The following is a 16,993-nucleotide window of genomic DNA, read 5'->3' on the forward strand; positions in this document are numbered from 1 at the left end:
AAGCCACACAAGAGAGGCAAATACAGCCCTTCTAGTTCTGCGGGGTCCAGGCCACCCTGTTCAAAGGGCATGCCCAGGCTGAGGGTCTTCCATGACCTTGGCAGGAAATGCCTGATCCCTGTCCCAGGCAGCAGAGCAGAGAGCCCAGCATCCCTGGGAACGAGACCCAATCCAGACACACTGATGTTGGACAGTGGCGCTGTGGTCCCCGCTTAAGTAAGAGGGCATCTCTGAGCTACAGGCACCTAGCCAGGCAAAGCTCCACCCTACCCTAGGGATCTGAGGGTCCCTGATTCCTCACCACAAAAACAGGCATGAAGCAGGGACGAAGGCTCTTCTGAGCAGAGGTACCCTGTTGTACCCCAGTCATGGATGGATGTAACTAGTGTCTAGTCACACCTGGCCTGTAGCTCTGTAACCCTGGGCTTCTCAGTGGAAAACTGGGAGTGGACAGAGGTGGAGGTCAGCACTGTGCTGATGGGGACCAGCAGGCTCCGAAGGGGCAGCCAGCGGAAAGTGCATTCCCACATAGTTAGCTCATGGTTTACACATCCCAGAAGGCTGATAAGGTCACGAAAGGAGAGAAGCTCAGAGCTGGAAGCATCACTGGGCTGAGGAGCCAAGCCCTGCCCACGCCAGAAGTCTGGGGGCCTTTGGGGTTGTCCAACGCTGGCAGCCCAGGATCCTGGTGCCACCCACCCTGTCCTCCACGGTAGGGCCTCCCTCAGCTCAACCTTCATCTCTCCCAGCATCTTTCCCGAGAGCCAGGCCTCAGACAAACCCCAGGAACTCCATTGAGGGCCATTTCCTTGCTCCGTTCCTCTGACAAGTATTTATTTATGACAACCAAACACCATTTTGTGGATGCTGGTTTAGGATGGTGAGCCATTTTTAAGCTGTTTTTCCTCAGGACAAAACTGTGGTTGCCTCAAGGCTAGGATGTTGCTAACCGCAGTAAGTTCTGTGACTGTTCCATTGCATTGAGACACTAAAACCGCCCGACAGGCCATCCGTAATAGCAGCCTTTCTCAAAGCCCGACAGTGGCTCTCTCCTGTCTCGCTTGCCGCTGCCACCCTGCAGTTTGTCTAATAAGTGCCCTGCTCCTGCCTTTCCTCTGTCGTCTGTCACCCCCATATCACCTGCCCGTCACTGCCTTCCCTCACAGCAAGTTTTTCAACTGTCTTAACTCCAACTTTGCTGTTCCTAAGCTCTTGAGATTCTAAGCTTTGTGGAGAGTGGAGCAGTTTGGGTGTGGGTAGCAAAGCCTGGACCCCCGTGGGCCTGGGCTCCTACAGAGAACTCAACATGAGCCAGCACGTGGTGCCATGTGGTAGCCCCTCCCATTTTTTTAATTTTAAAGATTTTTAAAATGATGCATTTGTGTGGTCAGTGTGTGGGTGTGTACACCTGAGTGTGAAGTCTCGTGGAGGCCAGGAAAGGGCGTCAGATCCCTTGGAGCTGGAGTTACAGGCAGTTGTGAACCACCCAACATGGGTTCTGGGATTCAAACCCCAATCTTTTGCAAGGGCAGCAAGTGTTCCTAACCACTGAGCAATCTCCCCAGCACAAATTCTTTTGAAAAACCATTATTTTCATTTTTGTTTATATGTGTGTGTGTGTGTTGGTGCCCATAAAAGCCAAAAGAGATTTTCAGGACCCCTGGAGCTGGAATTATAGACAGTTGTGAGCTGCCCAAGTGTGCCGTGCTGGGAACTGAACTCAGGTCCTCTGGAAGAACATCAGCTGTTCTTAACCCTGAGCCATTCTCCAGCCCTGCTACCTGGCACTTCTTCAACACAGTTACCAGTGTCCCTGCACAGCAGTCATACAGGTTCAGGGGCCACTGTGTGGGGAGCAAACATGGAAAAGGGACAGAGACACTTACTGGATTTCCTGTTCATTCATCCATGGAACCTCAAGTGCCGCTGTGACTGGCAGCCACCGTTCCTTCTCCAGGAGGGAGTCAGGGCCTCCCAAGAACATGCTGGATCTCCTCTGGCTTATGCTTCTGTGTGGCCTGCACTGAGTTCATGGCTCTCCTCATGCCAAATCTCCATCTTTCTTGTCAAAGGATTCCACGTGCTTTCTTGTCTGGAGAAGACCACTCGCTGCTAACTCTGCTGAAATAGTAACCTCCACGTGGGGCACTGTTTCTGTCCCCCAGCAGTCAGGCCATGCTGTTTTGATCACAGGGCTACTTCTGTGACCTTGCTTTAGAGTGTGGTCTGGCTGCCTTCCTCTCTGCCCCACACCCCACCCCATAACACCAAGGGCTGCTAACAGGCATTTTACAAGGTAGCTATGCACCTGTAGGACCGAGCAACCGTGAGGGGGAGAAGTCGGTCTTGCCTTTTGGGCATGGCCTGTTTGAGCTGTTTGGAGCAGGTCCTAGCTCTCTGCTGCCCTTTGCTCTGTCTATGCTATCAATGGAGCATTGCTGCAGGGTTGGTTGCTCTGTGCTTTTCACAACAGACGGTGACCTGGGAGGGGATTTCAGCTGAGGAAATGTCTCCGGCATTTTCTTCATTAGTGAGTGACGTGTGTGGGCAAGTAGTTCTGGGTTGTGTACAGAAGCAAGCTGATACCACCGTGGAGAGCAAGCCTGTAGGCAGCATTCTTCCGTGGTTCTGCTCCAGTTCCTGCCGCCAGGTTCCCATCCCTACCCTGACTTCCCTTCATGACTTATAAACTATAAGATAAAATTAACCCTTTGCTTCCCAAGTTGCTTTTGGTTATGGTATTTATCACAACAGAAAGCAAACCACGATAGTGCTTATTGATATTTATTTTGCATTAATTTCATAATGGTTTAAAAATTTCTTTTTCTTAAGGTAGGGTCTTATGATATAGCTCTGGCTGGCCTGAAACTTGCTCTGTAGACCAGGTTAGACTTGAACTTAGAGATCTACCTGCCTCTGGCTGACTCCAAATGCTGGAACAAAAGGTAAACTATTTCTTTTTTTCTTTTCTTTTTTTCAAGACAGGGTTTCTCTGTGTATCTCTGGCTGTCCTGGAGCTCACTCTGTAGTCCAGGCTGGCCTCGAACTCATAGACATCTGCCTGCTTCTGCTTTCCAAGAGCTGGGATTAAAGGTGTGTGCCTTTATCATTCAGTAACTATTTCTTTAATTAAAACGTTATACTACATTTTAATTTATGGAGTGAGGCATTGTCCTCGTCCCTCATGTGGGTCCCAGGCTTCAGGTCTTCAGCCTTGGTAGCAGTGTTCTTACCTGCTGAGCCATCTCAGGGGCCTTTGAGTTTTAGTATTTTAATAAAATTTGAGTTTCTAGATTTGCAATCATTATTCTCTATGCTTTCTTATGTTCATGTCATTTGTTTTTACCTTGCCAGAACATCTAAGAAAGTATTGTACAGCAACTGCAGTGGTCGGCACTGCTGTCCTGGCCACCGAATGGTACACAGCTGTTTCAGAATTTTTTTGTCATGTGACACACACCCGAAAGAAAGTTAAAAAGCTGTACAGGTTCGTTTTGGCTCGCAGTGGAGGGGTGTAAGTCCAGGTTTGTCTGGTTCCCTCACTGTGGTCCTCTGCTGAGGCGCGGCGGATCTTCTCATCTTACAGCATCCAGGAGAGAGGAAGCAGTCCAGGAAGGGTCCAGGACGAGGTGTATCCCCGGTGACCCATCCTCCAGCTGGGCCCACCTTCTTAGATGCCTGGACCACGTTCCAAAATGGGACCACTGGCTGCAGGCCGACCCTTTGATACATGCACCCGTGAGGGACATTTCATACATCAACCATGGCAGGAACCTCTAGGGCTTTTGTTGTTGCTAATTTTATTGTTAACAATAATGGCTAGTTGGCCAAACCTATTTTGGAGTATATTGATTTGTCTGTGAAGTTTCTAAGCTTATGTTTGGTGGAGTGATCTGAGATGGTGGCAGAGCCGGCCCTGCTCTAATCGGTCTTACGCAAGCTTCTGCAGATGTCACTGCTTTCAGTTTGGTTGTTTCTGCATCTTCATTTAAAAGTGAGGCCGATCTGGTTTTCTCTTTTTCTCCATGAAGCGTTTTTGTATTAAGTGACAGTGGAGTCATGAGTTGAGCTGCAGATTTTCCATCTTTTCATGCATGGGAAGGGCTGGAGTGATGCCAGGCTGACTTCCAGCTCGGAGTGGAGTCAGACCTGGCCAGTGTGAGCATCTGCTTCTCCAGGGCTTCCTGGGCTGATATTCTAAGATCCTTTCCAGTGTCTTGTCCGGCTATGTTTTCCTGATGCTGTGACTTAGGCCGTTTGAATCCACAGAGGATTGATTACCTGTGTGCTGCAGGCTTCCGAGCTCTGACACTGTGATCCGGTCTGGAGTCTTCCCTCTTCATGACTCCTTTCTTGTCCCTGATTGTATGCAGGTTGAAATGTCAACATTTAGCAAGTCCTGGATAGTGATGGTCGTCCTGTACTGGGACTTCTGGCAAAGACAGTTGGTTTCAGAAAGAAGAAATCACTTTGCCTCTTGTTTCCTGCTCCATTCTTTCCTTTTACCCTCGCAGTCCTCTCGTTTTCAGGATGGATCTTAGAGTTCCTTTCTTTTGTTTGTTTGTTTTTGTTTTTTTGAGATGATGTCTCACCATGTAACTCTGACTGTCCTGAAACTCACTATGTAGATCAGGCTCGAACTCACAGAGATCCACCTGTCTCTACCTCTTGAGTGCTGGGAATAAAGGTGTGCACTACCACACCTAGTTCCGTTCCCCCCCCTCTCTCCCTCTTGTTTTTTTGAGACAGGGTTTCTCTGTGTAAAAACCCTGACTGTCATGGAACTCACTCTGTAGACCAGGCTGACTTTGCCTCCTGAGTGTTGGAATTAAAGGTGCGTGCCACCACCTTCTAGCCAATTTATTTTCTTAAAATAGATATAGGGCTGGGTGGTGGTGCACACCTTTAATCCCAGAACTCAGGAGGCAGAGGCAGGTGGATCTCTGTGAGTTTGAGGCCAGCCTGGTCTACAAGAGCTAGTTCCAGGACAGGCTCCAAAGCTACGGAGAAACCCTGTCTTGAAAAAAAAAAAGAAGAAAAAGAAGAGGCTGGAGAGATGGCTCAGGGGTTAAGAGCACTGGCTGCTCTTCCAGAGGTCCTGAGTTCAATTCCAAGCAACCACATGGTGGCTCACAACCATCTGTAATGAGATCTGGCGCCCTCTTCTGGCGTGTGGGCATATATGCAGGCAGAATGTTGTATACATACTAAATAAATAAAGCTTTAATTTTTTAAAAAAAGAAAAAAGAATAATGGATATAGGATCCTTTCTATGTATTTCCACCCAGTTCTGGTACTCTGGCTGTCCATTTCCATGGCTTTCTAGAAGCAAATGGGAATTCCTGCTTTAAACAAATGGTCACTAGGAGTGTATTACTTCATTTCTGAGTGGTTAAAGTTGCAGATATTTCCGATTATTTTAAATTAACTGGATTGTAAGATCATTTAGATCAAAGCACTTTCAGCTCACTGACAGCAAACGTGGACTTATTTCCTCTGTGACAGCATGGGCACTACTGTGTTATGCACCTGTCTGTCGTTTTCTGTCCACTAAGACCCCGTCCTTGGCATCCCACCCCCCAATGGCCTTGCACATTGTGCCACAGCGACTCCCGTCAGCACATGCTCACTGGTGGCTCTGATTCGATTCTTGCTTTGCTCTCTGGCTTGTGGCCACCGGCTTGGCCGCTCTTTGTTTTTGCTGGATTGGGCATATGGATGACATGTGCTAGAGATTCTCCTTCGTGCTTCCTGGTGACATTTCTGGGCTGGTATGGGGTGCCCGGGCCCTAGATGACATGGCACTGTCCAAGGATGGGAACTCCAGACCTTGTCAGAGCTTCTGAGGTGGCAGCTCGCTCTGTTGGCAAGTGAGAACATTTCCCCTGTACTCTGGAAGGCCTGGGAGGGGGAGGATAGTATTCTTAGTAATGGCCCAGGCTCCCCAGGCTCACTCCCCATCCCTCATCCTTTCATGGGTTGCCAGAGTTTTTCAGTGGGCACATGGTCATACACCCTCCTGTGCATTTCCACAATGGCTGCCTTCACCATGTAACGAAAGAGGTGGAAAGTCCTGGTGGAGCATTATATATAGTGCCCTGTGTTCCCAGATGGGGAAAGCTGAGGCTCAGAGAGACAACGTCACCTTCTTGGGGACACACAGCTGAAATTCTGTCATTTCTCTGGCCTCTGAGAAAGTGCACCCAAGAAGGGCTTAGGGGAAAAAAAAACCTGCCGCTTTTCCAATATGCACAGAGTACCCTGATGGGTTTGCTTAATAGTTCACAGAAAAGAAAAAAAAAAAAAAACTGGGAAAGGAGATGGCTGTGAGCTGAGAGAACAGCATCCAGCGACCACGATTTGGTAGGGGCCAGGGATGGAATGTCAGCCAGAATAGGGACAAAGGGGACTTCACTTTCTGCATCTTCCCTGTGAGACTGCCAGGTATTATTTAACTACCTTGGCCTTGGAGTTATCTCTCCAGCCTCCAGCAGGCTGTGCCAACAGCCCAAATGCAGGGGAGGCAGTGTTGGTGGTGCTGGGTTGGAGGGCAACCTTTTCTTTGGCTCAATAGGAGTAAAGTTTATTGTTTACACCCTTTAAAACATCTTTTCCCAGGTGTGGTGGCACACACCTTTAATCCCAACACCTGAGAGACAGAGGCAGGTGGATCTCTCTGAGTTCCAGGCCAGTCTGATCTACATAGAAAGTTCCAGGGCATGGAAAGCTACACAGTGAGACCCGGTCTCGATAAAGTAAAGTGAAAAACATGTTTTGAGAATTCCTAGAAGGAAGAGGAGCCAGATGCTGCATAAAACACAAGCTTAGCAGCTGCAGGGAACACCCTGGGCTTGACCCAGGTCAAGGCTTTGTCCCCTTTGCCTCAGGCATCTGTCTAGACTGCTCCATCCATCTTCCCATTTGAGACAAATGAGGACCCCGCAGAAGGTGTTGCATCGGACAACTGCTTCAGAGCTGCCCTGGGACCAGGATACAGTCCCTTTCCATTAGGGAAGTGGCGCTTAGTCTGGAGCCTGGATATGAGGCACCCATGGGCAGCCCCGAGGAGCTGAGGGCACTGGGAAGGGGTGAAGGTCCCATTGCTGGAAGCTGGAGGACATACAGGGGCCTTCCCAATATCTTAGAGGCTGTGCTGTTAGGAACGCACAAGGGGTCAGCAGCTGGTCCAGTTGCCTCTAGGGAGGAAAAGATATGGACAGAGAAGTGCCTTAGTGTGGGCCGCACATCACCTGCCTGCTCCTGGGGGCTGCCTGGGAATAAGCAGCCAGAAAATGAATGTGAGACAGAGAGCCGTGGAGATGGGAGACGGCCGTAGGGTGGGCTTGGGCTGTACTGCATCCAGAGCTCTCTCTGCAGCTAAGCAGGAGCAGAGGCATTCTCCCCACAGCCCTGACTCCTGAGCCCCAGTGTGGGCAGGAGGCTGCTGTAGGGCTGGGGCTTTGCCAGGCAGCTGGGCCTGGTGTTTTTCCTTCCACTGGCTCTGGCCCCAGGCCTGGTGAGCAAATGCTGACCCATATTTCCACTGTGTGGGGCGGAAAGTAGGGCAGCAGTGAGGCTGGAGCCAGGGTGGTGGGAGGCAGGCAGAGGTGGGAGGCCAGAGGCAGCAGCTCAGACTTTCCAGGCTGGAAAGTGGGTCCGTGGGGAGGGAGTGCCCTTCCCTAGGCCTCTGGGCTTCCCTGGGCCTGGGAGAGGGCTGGGTGGAGCCAACCCAGAGGAGCTGGGATGGGGGTTCTGGTTCTCTATATGCCCCTACCATGCATTTCGAGGGTCTTGTCAGGGCACAAGGACAGAATAGCTAGTTCTAATACACTTCCCCATGGAGTGGTTTTGCTTCCTCCCTTGGGGTTTAGCGGGAGGCAGGTTCCCTTCCATGTAGGCCCCAATGCGGCTGCCTCACCTTGGCCATCCTGATGCCTGGACACAGGGCTGACTTTTTGGTCTGACACTTCTCTTGCTCCAGGTTCTGGCCTTGGCTGTGGCCTCAAGCCAGCCTCCCACACTGTGGCGGTATTGCCTGCAGGTAGAGCTGGTGAAGTGTGTGGCCTTGGCACGTGTTGGGTAGAGCGTGAGAATGCTCTGTGGCACGGGGAGCAGAGCCTTCTTGTGGGATCTTGAGTTATTCTTGACCTCTGAGCTGAAGCGACCAAGAGGCAAAGCAGGTCTCTGTCCCAGGGAGCCTTGGCCCTGCCTGCATTGTACACAACAACCCAGGTTCAGATACAGTGAGGACCGTGAGCATCTCAGGGAATAGTGATACAGTGAAGACCATGAGCATCTCAGGGAATGGTGATTCAGTGAGGACCGTGAGCATCTCAGGGAATGATGATACAGCAAGGACCTTGAGCATCTTAGGGAATGGTGTTACAGTGAACACCGTTAGCATCTCAGGGAATGATGATACAGTGAACACCGTGAGCATCTCAGAGAATGGTGTTACAGTGAGGACTGTGAGCATTTCACCAGGAACACTCACACTCAAAGGACATGGGCAGCATCTGGGCACTGGGGTAGAATACCTTTAATCCCAGCACTTGGTAGGCAGAGGCAGGAGGATCTCTGTGAGTTCAAGGCCAGCCTGGTCTACAGATTGAGTTCCAGGACAGCCAGGACTGTTACACAGAGAAATCCTGTGTCTAACACAATAAAACATAACAAAAATAAAAAAAAAAACCAACAAAATCCCACAGGCAGCATCCTCAGCATAGTCAACAAGGAAGCTGGTGCTGGGGACAGCATGGGGTAGATTCTGGGAGCTCAGGTTGTCTTCACCTTTTCTCAAAGCCATGGGGCAGTCTTTACAGAGGCCCTGCTGCAGTTATGGGTAGAATCATTTTGGCTCTCCTGACACTTGGAGTTTCTCCTACATACCTCACTGGAGGGACTGCACATTTTACCATTAGTTTTTACACTTTCTGCAAACAAACACCCGCAGCTGACTTTTTTACTCTCACCCCAAACCGGGTTATATATGTAGCTCAGGCGAGCTTTGAACTTGTGATCCTTTGGTTTCAGCCTCTTGAATGCTGAGATTACAGGGAGGCATCACCATGTCCAACAAGTAGTTGAAATTTTCTCAGGAATAGTATTGAATCTGAATAACTATGGGGAGCAGGGCCATTTTAATATTATTAATTCTTCCAATTATTTGATGAAAATGAGATGTCTTTCTATTGTTAAGTTTTCTCAAATTTCTTCAAATGATTGCAGTTTTTAGTGTAAAAGTTTACACTTCCTTGGTTAAATTCACTTTTAAGTATTTTATTCTTTTTGATGTTATTGTAAATACGTTTTCATAATTTTATTTTCATGTTGCTCACTAGTAGTATACAGAAATACTACTGAACTTTGTATTCTGATCCTTTATTTGCAGCCTTGTTAAAGTCACCAGCTCTAATACTTTGTGTGGTTCTGTGCACACAAATATAGTTTGACCTCTACTCTGTTAATCTGTTTGCTTTAAATTTCATTTCTTTCTGATTTCTCTGGCTAGTGATGACAATAGAATCTGTCTTGCTCCTAATCTAAGTGAGAAAGCCTTTAGTCTTTTACCATTAGGTATGTTGAAGTGATTTTTTTCCACAGAGGCCATTTCTAGGATTAAGGAAATTCTATTTTTTCCTATTTTTTTAAAATCATGAAATGTATTAAGTTCTGTAAAATACTTTGTGCTTTTACTGATAGGATCATGTAGTTTTATTTTTAATTAATATGACACAGTGCATCGATTGACTTTCATATGTTAAACCAATGTTACATTCATTGCACATAATATTTTTTGATGTTACGTGATTCAGTTGCGGTCACTCTGATGAACACATTTGTTTCTATAGCCATAAGGGATATTGACCTGATGTATTCCTTCCTTATGAGGACTCTGTCCAGTTTGGGTATCAGGATAGCATTAACTTCAAGGAATATGTTTGAAACTGTTCCTTCTCTTATTTCTTGAAGACTTGAGGAATTAATTCTCCTTCAAAGGTCTGATTGAGTCCCCATGAAGCCGTTTGGCTCCTGGCTTTTCTTCATAGGAAGTTTTGTTTTGTTGTTAGTCCCATCTCTTTATCTCTAATTAAACCTATTCAGATTTTCTCTTTCTTCCAGCCAGTTTTGTCTTTCTTGGAATGATTCAGCCAGCTTGTAGGTGGCACATGGCTATTTGTAGGGGTTCCTCATAAACCTTTATTTCTGGAAGACCATTGATAATGTCTCCTATTTCATTCCTGATTTTACTACTTTGAGTCTTCTTGCTCCCTCCTGTCCCTTGGTCTATCTCTTCAATTTTCTTGATTTTTTTTTTAAAAAAGATTCATCATTGTGTATTGATTTTTCTTAATTACCCTTCTGTTTTCATTTTTTTCTCCTGTGATTCTTCCTATCTCTCTTGCTTCCTTTTCATTTCCTTTCCTTGTTCAGCTTCTTAGGTGGGAGCTTAGCTAGAGTGTTCACCTGCACTGGGAAATAAGGGCAGTCTCCTGTGCTGGCCCTCCCTATATAACCAATCAATTAATTATTTAATCCACTGAGTTCAATCATTTGCTGCCCAAATGAACATGGGCATGGGGTTATCCACTACTTACCATTAACCACACTCCCAGAGAAAAGTGACTCTCTTTCCTCCGAGAGGTCATCAACTGCCAGTAGTGCCTCAGCTAGGGGTGGGACCTCTCAGAGAGGCCCTCCCTACTCTGCTGTGTTTGTCGCTGGCTTGACCTTATTCAGGTCACCAAGCAGCTGTGAGTTGATGTGTATAACAGCCATGCCATGTCTGGCCATTTCCCAGCATTCTCCCCATCCTCTGGCTGTGACATTCTCTCTGCCAGTTCTTCTGCCGTGGGGAATGGGAAAGAGGGTGATACAGATGTCCCATCTACAGCTGAGTACCCACAGTCGCTTGTTCTGAGTACTTTGAATAGTCATGGGTCCCTGCATTAACCACTGCCTTTACAATAAAAAGTTTCTCTGACCAAGTTGGGAGCTGCACTGTGGTGTTTTGAATGAGAATAGTCCCCATAGGCTCATATATTTGAATGCTTAGTTATCAGGGAGTTCAACTGTTTGAGAAGGATGAGGAGGATTAAGAAGTGTGTCACAGGGGTGGGCTTTGAGGTTTCAAAAGCCCACACCAGGCCAGGCCAGGCCAGTCTCTCTCTCTCTCTCTCTCTCTCTCTCTCTCTCTCTCTCTCTCTCTCTCTCTCTCTCTCTCTCTCTGCCTGCTGCTGGCAGATCAGGATGTAGCTCTCAGCTCCTTCTCCAACACTATCCCTGCCTGTGTACTGCCATGCTTCCCACAATGATGATGATGGACTAACCCTCTGAAACTGTAAGCCAGTCCCCAATTAAATGCTTTCTTTTATAAGAGTTGGCTTAGTTATGGTGTCTCTTCACAGCAATCGAACACAAACACAAATCCATACATAGATTTAACATAAATATCTATCTATATTTAATATTTATAACTATATATAGATATAAACATAAATGTTGCAGGATACTTGCTTAACTATGCAAAGATGTGTTACATTTGTTTAATTATGTAAAGATGTTTTGCAGTTTTATCTTGCCTAAGGCACCTGATTGGTCTAATAAAAAGCTGAATGGCCAATAGTGAGGGAGCAGGTATAGGTGGGTCATCTGAGTAGGGAGAGTAGGAGGAGGAGGAATTTAGGCTCAAGCGGGAGAAAGAAAAAGTGATACCAGGGAGATGCCAGGGATCAGACAGACAGACAGACATGGAGGAAGTAGGACATACAGAATGAAAGAAAGATAAAAAGCCCTGAGGCAAAATATAGATGAATATGAACAGTTAAATTAAAAGAGCTGGTGGGACAAGCCTAAACTAAAGCTGAACATTCATAATTAATAATAAGTTTCCATGTCTTTATTTGGGAACTGGTTGGCAGCCCAAAGAAAATTCCAACTACACATAAATATTTATAGGACAGTTTAACAACATGACTACTTAGCAAAACAGTTATCAATAAACTTTCCCCAGGACCTATGACTTCTTTGGCCATGGACTTTGAATATGTTTATAGTACCAGGCACAAGTTTTCTCCTGTGGAGCAGGCCTCAAATCCAATCAAAACAGCAGCTGGGAGCCCCAGAAACAGTCTCACTACAATTGCACAGAGGGTACACCTGACCTGGTAAGCAGGTCTCATAACATGTAGGCAGGACCATCGATACCGTCTCTTCCTCAGCAACCTTCACCTTCATATCACTTTCCAGCAATATGAAAACTAGCCATTGGAGAGAGTTTCCTGGTCTGTTAAAGACTGGTTTCTCAGTTATTTACTAGGCTGTTGCTGCCACTCAGCCAGAAGGCCCAGCCTGCCATGGGCATGGAGCTGCCATCAGCTGCTTGCTCCTCTGGGAGGAGGAGAGCAGGGGCCAGGTGCTGCCTGAGGGCTGTAAGCACAATGTGGGGTGGCTGGGGAGCCTGCGGGGTGGCTGGAGAGCCTGCTGGGTGGCCAGTGCACTGCCCAACCCCATGATTACCCTAACTCTGGGCAACAACGGTATATCCAAAGAAAGTCTCAGCAATATTCCAGTATTTATGGAACTTCAGAAACCTTGAGCCAGATCAATGATGATGTGGGATTCCCCTCTGTGTGCTGTGAATATGTTTTATTACCATTGGTTAATAAAGAAGCTGCTTCGGCCTATGGCAGGGCAGAATAAAGTCAGGCAGGAAATCAGAACAGAAATAGAGTAGTTGGAGTCAAGGAGAGGTCATGTAGCTGCCAACCAAAAGAGAAAGACACAATGCTGGAATCTTACCAGTAGGCAGCCTTGTGATTACACATAGATTAATAGAAATGGGTTAGTTTAAGATGGAAGAGTTAATAAGAAGTCTGAGCTAATAGGCCAAACTGTTGTAATTAATATAGTTTCTGTGTGGTTATTCGGGACTGGGCAGCCGGGAGATGCAAGAACAGTCTCCAGTTACACAATGATTCTTTGCAATAATGATTTGCATATAAAGGTTTGGACAAAATAATGCACTGTGTGACACATTGTAGGTCACAACAGCGCTTTCATAAATGAATGTGCGATAGGAAGATAGGAAAGATAGCAGAATGGAGTGGTGTGTGCGGTGGAGAGACGTCGAGATGCAGCAACTGGCACGGGAATGCAGCCATGGTGAACAAAGGAGCAAGTTATCCATCACTGAGCTGCTGGGAGCCTGGGCCGTCACCAGCCACCTCACCCCACTTGCTGCCAGCTAAGCTGGGGCTGCCGCTTAGCCCTCAGGCCCAGCCTGCAGCACCATGCTGCCACTGCTGCTGCTTCTTGAGCTGCTTGCCCTGTAGTGGGGAGGAGAGCCTAGGAGGGCATCCCTGCCCACAGGCTGCAAACATGGTGGCTATGCCTGAGTACCCTGGTGCCAAGGGCAGGGTGGGGTACAGCAGCCTGGAACTCTCGCAGGTACCTTCCCTGAACATGCTGCCCAACCACACAGTCACCCTGACTCTGAGCAACAGCAAGCTATCTGAGAGGAAGACTGTTCATTTTCTGGGTTAAGCCTCCTGGAAGACTTCTATGGTTTGTGATGTTGGCCCGAGGCCATGTTGGTATCTGTGGTCTGTGCTGTCACTACAGGCCGTCTGGTTGTCCATGGTCTGTGTTGTTGCCAGAGGCCAGGTTGATGTCTGTGATCTGCGCTGCTGCTGGAGGTCATGTTGATGTCTGTGGTCCATGCTGCCCTCGGCTGCTATGGGTAAAGATGTTCCTTCTGCAGTTTGTAATGATGACTACAGACCCATAAATGGGAATGAGAGGCATTGAAGGTTTCTGTGACACTCCCCTCCACCTCTCGCAAAAATAGTCTAGAGAGGAAGCTATTGAAGCGAGTTCTTAAAGAACTGATGAAGATGCTGGAGTAACTCTTCACAGTTGCTGCCTTCTGGTGGGGGTTGGGGAATGGGAAAGGACTCATTTTTTTAAGAGGGTGGCCACTGGGAGTTTGACCATACTACAATGAGTATATGGGGAAAAAATTGTGGACTTGGTATTTTTTTTTTGAGGGGGGGAGGGTGGACCTGGGAGGAATGGGGAATGAGAATGGGTTCATGGCATGAAATTCCCAAATAATTAATTAAAATATCTTGCAACCAAAGTATATAGTTTGTTCAGCAATGGGGTTTCACCATCCAGTTATGGTGGCCACCCCAGAGAAACGTTAATGGCTTATTATTGTTTTCGGTGCCTCTAGGACCTATCTGACCAATAACTCACAGGGAGGTAATCCATGCTTGGTACTAAGATTTTCATTTAATAACACATGCCTTCTGGAAGCAACACTGTTCACTAATGTGGGGTTGGAGTACTTCTGTTCAAACTTTATTTAAAAAAAGTTTAATTAGCTTACAAACAAGCTGGATTACAAAACGTTTATTCGTGTATCTTTAGTTTTGGTTAATGTATTCTCCACCCTCCTCTTCCTCATTGCATGTCTCCATGCCTGATGGACTCTGGTTTGTTCTTTTGAGATAAGGTGTCCTGTAGGCAAGGCTGGCTTTTAATTTGCTTCGTAGCTGAGGCTTGTCTTGAACTCCTGACCTCCTGCCTCCATCTCCCAAATGCTGGGATCACAGGCCGGCAGCTCCACTCTCCCCTTATTCACTGTCTGGTCCTGAACTCTTAATTCAAACGATCCTCTGGGTAAGTGTGACAGCTCTGAGGAGAAAGGTCTTCTGGCAGTCGGGAGCGCCAAGGAATGCCACAGAGTCACACTGTACAACCAACCTCACACAGAGGTTTTTTTTTTTTCAATTGGAAAGACACAGAGGATTGATGCCTCTGCTCAGGGGAGAAGCAGCAAATAACTGAGCAGAAGGCAGGCTGTATATAGGTTCCGTGTGTGTGTGTGTGTGTGTGTGTGTGTGTGTGTGTGTGTGTATGTGTGTAGTTTTTTAGGGTGAGCAACCTAGGCCTGAGGTTGGTGAGATTTCTGTGGCCTAATATTGGAACAAGCTCAGGGATTGGTGGGATTCTGTGGCCTGATCTTAGGGCAAACTGAGGGATTGGTGGGATTTTGTGGTCTGAGTTTGGGGTGTTTTTCTCTGTAGGGTGGAGCTTGGCTGCCTACATCTAGAAGGACTGGAAGATGTGAAGTCCATTAGAGTAGTCTAGAGGTGGGACCTGGCCACTTGCACATTATGGCCTCAGTATCCCAAGTAGCTGGGACTACAGGGATGTGTGATCATAACTGGTTTATTATTTCCTGTCTTTACATTGTTGTGATTAACTGATGCTTAATTCTTTACCAATAAGGTAAGATTTAGGTGCGTCATTTGCCATTTTTTCCCATGTTTCTTGTATCCTTTTGTCCTTTCATATTAGACAAATATCCAGCTAATTTTAAAGCAGCTATTTTTTGCTTATTACTGTGTTTTTTATTTTCTTAGTGGTGGCCCTATGGGCTACAGTTAATATCTTTTGAATTTCTTACATTTTACTTTATGTGTATGGGTGTTTTTCCTGCATGTATATCTGTGCATCACTGATGTGTCTGGTACTCAAGAAGGTCATAAGAGGGCATTCAGTCTCCTGGAACTGGAGATGTAGGTGGTTGAAAGCCACCTTCTGAGTTGTGGGAATCAAATCTGGGTCCTCTGAAAGAGCACTCAGTGCTCTCAACCTCTGAGCCATCTCTCCAGCCCCAACAATTAATATTTTAATATCTTAATTTATACTGACTTTCAGGAATATATAAATTCTTTATTTATATACAGCTCTGCTCCTGCAAACCCTCAGGTATCATTGTCATAAAAATGAGATCTTTATTTATCATCCATTGGTACATAATCCTAACTTATTATTCTACGTATGATTTTTAAATCAGATAGAATGAAAGAGTTACAAATATAAAATAAATTTCCAAAGTCTTTATTATTGTATTATATTGTAATTTTTCTCACTATGTTTATTTTGGCAAAGTATGCATAATATAATATTTATCTTCCTGGATAATTTATACAGAGCTTTCTGCATGATGTCAGGTGGCTGAACAGGTTGGGGGGAGTTTCCTTTATCCAGCAGTTGTTACTGCCTCTACAACCTTAGGAAGAACCTTGTGAATCTTGTTTTAGGAACTTCCTGAGACTTGTGAGTTTTATTTTTTAAGTTTCATGAGCTTTTCTTCTCTCTAAACAAGGAATGTGCAATTGAGATAAAATTGCTACATTCCACTGTGTTCCTTCCTCCAGTTCTTTCTTTATGCCACCTCTTCCATTATGCTCCCTGAGCATGCAGCATAGATGTCCAATTATGGCTTGGCACTGGACAGTGAGAGTCACCTGTTATCTTTACCTGTGGTTATGCATCTCTGTGGTATGCCACCTATTACAAAAAGGAAGCTTCTGTAGACTGAAGTTTCTGTTCTGCTGGATCCCACATTGTTCAGTTCCAAAGAAACACACAGAGGCTTATATTAATTATAAATGGTTTGGCCTATTAGCTCAGGATTATTATTAACTAGCTCTTACAACTTAAATAAACCCATAATTCTTGTCTATGTTTAGTCATGTAGCTTGGTACCTTTTTTCTCAGTGAGGCATTCTTATCTTGCTTCCTCTGCATCTGGCTGGTGACTGCATCTCTCGCCTTTCCTCTTCCCAGAATTCTCCTTGTCTGGTTGCCTCACCTATACTTCCTGTCTGGCTACTGGCCAGTTGGTGTTTTGTTAAACAAATACGAGTGACAAATCTTTACAGTGAACAAAAGCATTATCCCATAGCAAGCTTCCTTTCATAAGTGCAGCTGACAGCATCAGTGAGCGATGGGCACAAATGTTTATAAAGAAGTCTGTCAGGCACATCACAGCTATTCAACAAAACAATAACAGCTACTTCCCCCTGAGGCCTGTGGACTCCCAGCTACAGGCTTTTGCCTTTGCTTACTATATAAGTCATACGTTCTCCCATGTGGAGCTGACCATAAATCCAATGGGAAAGTCGGTGGCTATGGT

General features: G+C 46.4%; 1 protein-coding gene across 2 annotated transcripts in view; it reads left to right on the forward strand.

Moving 5' to 3' along the window:
- The first annotated feature begins 2,509 nt into the window (after window positions 1-2,509).
- Spon2 (spondin 2) overlaps window positions 2,510-16,993 on the forward strand; it is a 29,298-nt gene continuing 14,814 nt past the window's right edge. The window contains exon 1 of one of the 2 annotated variants that reach the window (XM_038335535.2): window positions 2,510-2,530. The gene's annotated coding sequence lies outside the window, so the exon portion shown is untranslated. Of the gene's footprint in view, window positions 2,531-15,278; window positions 15,298-16,993 lie in introns of those variants that run through there. The other variant, XM_038335554.2, reaches the window with a different exon arrangement.

The sequence above is a fragment of the Arvicola amphibius genome, chromosome 1, assembly GCF_903992535.2.
Source record: "Arvicola amphibius chromosome 1, mArvAmp1.2, whole genome shotgun sequence".
NCBI lineage: Eukaryota > Metazoa > Chordata > Mammalia > Rodentia > Cricetidae > Arvicola > Arvicola amphibius.